The sequence below is a fragment of the Cnephaeus nilssonii genome (genome assembly GCF_951640355.1).
Source record: "Cnephaeus nilssonii genome assembly, chromosome: 15".
Classification (NCBI taxonomy): domain Eukaryota; kingdom Metazoa; phylum Chordata; class Mammalia; order Chiroptera; family Vespertilionidae; genus Cnephaeus; species Cnephaeus nilssonii.
The window spans coordinates 64,627,144-64,630,276 of NC_137086.1; positions in this window are offsets into that span (position 1 = coordinate 64,627,144).

Sequence of the window (3,133 nt, forward strand, 5' to 3'; positions counted from 1 at the left end):
GGGGACCGAGAAGCACCCTCTGTGCTGCGCAAGCCCCCGGTCAGCACCGCCCACAGCGTCTGTCCAGGGAGAACCGCCCTTTGCCTTGCTGGGTGGCTAGACTGTTGCAAAATGCAATCCCCGCAGTGGCCACAGAGCTGGCACCCAACCGCCTCAGTCCGTGGGAAAGGCCGCGGAAACAAAGCCTGTTTAGGAATGCGCGGCATTCCACACGCTAAGCGCCAGAATAAAAAATTAATGAAGTAAAATGTTGCGATTGGCTCTTCATTCACTCACGATTATCCAATGGCATGATTTGCACAGACATTAGAAACATTGTTAAATGTCTACTTTACTTTGCCCTGAAACCTTTATCACTGACCCAACATTTTCCCCAAATTTAAAAAAGTGCAGAGCATGGACTACACATCAACCCTTCGGTTAGCATGTGCTTTTCAAATGTTCGGTCCTGCTGTTCAGCAGACACTTCATTTACACAATAAGCACCAGCACCATTATTATAAGAACAGAAGAGAAATATGTAAGTAATACATTTGAGTCATATAATTAAATGTTCTGCAGGTGTTGCAGAAGGCCAAAGACAACCAAGGACTCTTCAAAAAAATGGAGGGACGCTGTTTAATACACCGGCGGACTCAGGCAACAGACTTCCAAATCTGAGTGAAGGAACATGCATGGGGCTCTCCCTTATATCTCCCTGTGGTCCTTGTCCCACAAACATGGATTATGCTTCCGGTCCTTTTCCTTGCAAGAAGACCCCCAGGTGTTGGGGGTCTCCAGGCCATATCTGATGGTCTGGCCTGGCGCCAGCGTTAATAACCCTCCCTTCGGAGCAGTCCACTGTTCACAGTAACAGGTTCTGCAAGACCAGTATCTGGGAAGGAGATAGGGATTTAATTATAGGTTATCAGGAATGTACACTGAGCTTGCTGGCTTGGATTCAGATCACTAGCCCAAATATCAGGGTTACATTGGAATTAGCCCTTTTTAGCCTTCTCACAGGTATAATTTAAAAAATTAACAGGTTTATAAAAATTCACTCACTATGAAGAAAAGATTCAAAAAGCCAAGTGCACTTATTTGGTTAATAAAGCATTTTACTTAATTTTTTAAAAATCTTTATTGTTGAAAGTATTACATAAGTCCCCCTTTTCTCCCCCATAGACACCTCCAGCCCCCGCCCCCCTCAGGCCTTCCCAGCCTATTGTCTGTGTCCACGGGCCATGTGTAAGTGCATACAAGTTCTTTGCTTGATCTCTTCCCACCCACCCCCGCCTTCCCTCTGAGATTCATCCGTATGTTCCATGCTTCCATGTCTCTGGATCTATTTTGTTCATCAGTTTATTTTGTTCATTAGATTCCACATACGAGTGAGACCATGTGATAATTGTCTTTCTCTGACTGACAATTTCACTCAGCATAATAAGCTCCAGGTCCCTCCACGCTGTCTCAAAGGGTACGAGATCCTTCTTTTTTACTGCTGCATCATATTCCATGGTATAAATGTACCACAGAATTTTTTTTATTGATTTCAGAGAGGAAAGGAGAGGGAGAGAGAGAGAGAGAAACAACAATGATGAGAGAGAACCACTGATCGGCTGCCTCCTGCACACCCCCCATGGAGGATACAGCCCTCAGCCTGGGCTTGTGCCCTGACCGGGAATCTAACTGTGACCTCCTGGTTCATAAGTTGATGCTCAACCACTGAGCCACACTGGTCAGGCAACCACAGCTTTTTTATCCACTTTAGCTGTTTCCCGATCTTAGCTATTGTAAATGGTGCTGCTATGAACACAGGGGTGCATACATTCTTTCTGACTGGTGTTTCGAGTTTCTTAGGATATATTCCTAGAAGTGAGACTACCGGGTCAAATCACAGTTCCATATTTAATTGTTTGAGAAAACTCCACAGAGGCTGCACCAGTCTGCATTCCCACCAGCAGTACAGGAGGGTTCCCTTTTCTCCACATCCTCGACAGCACTTGTCATTTGTTGATTTGTTGATGGTAGCCATTCTGTCTGGTGTGAGGTGGTACCTCGTGTCATTTTAATTTGCATCTCTCTGATGATCAGTGACTTTGAGCACTTTTTCATATGTCTCTTGGCCATCTATATGTCCTCTTTGGAGAAGTGTCCATTCAGGTCCTTTGCCCATGTTTTGATTGGATGTTTGACTTCCTTTTGTTAAGTTGTATGAGTTCCTTATATATTTTGGATATTATCAGGTGTATCATTGGCAAATATGTTCTCCCATACAGTGGGCTCCCTTTTCATTTTGTTGATGGTTTCTGTTGCTGTGCAGAAGCTTTTTATGTTGATGTGGTCCCATTTGTTTACTTTCTCCTTACTGTCCTTTGCCCGAGGAGATGCATTGGTAAACATATTGCTACTAGAGATGCCTGAGATTTTGCTGCCTATGGTTTCAACTAAGATTTTTATGGTTTCACAGCTTACATTTATTTAAGTCTTTTATCCATTCATGTGCATGGTGTAAGTTGGTAGTCTAGTTCTTTTGTGTGTGTTTTTATTTGTGGTTGTTGTTTGCATGTATCTGTCTAATTTTCCCAACACCATTTATTGAAGAGACTGTCTTGACAACATTGTATGCTCTTGCCTTCTTTGTCAAATATAAAATGAGTGTGATGGCTTGGGTTAATTTCTGGAGTCTCTGTTCTGTTCCATTGTCTATACGCCTACTCTTGTGCCAGTAGCTGGCTGTTTTGATTACAGTGGCTTTGTAATATAACTTGATATCTGGTATTGTGATCCCTGAAACTTTGTTCTTCTTTCTTGAGATTGTTGCCGCTATTTGTGGTTCCTTATAAATGTTTGGAGTATTTGTTCTAGCTCTGTGAAATATGCTGTTGGCATTTTAATAGGGATTGCATTGACTCTATAGGTTGCCTTGGGTAGTATGGACATTTTAATGTGTTGATTCTACCAATCCATGAACATGGTGTATTCTCCCATATGTTTATATCTTCCTCTACCTCCTTTTTCAATATCCTATAGTTTTCTGAGTGCAAGTCTTTTACCTTCTTGGTTAAATTTATTCCTAAGTATCTTAATATTTTTGTTGCATTGTTAAAGGGGTTGTTTGATTAGTTTCTCTTTCTGAGAATTTATTATTGGT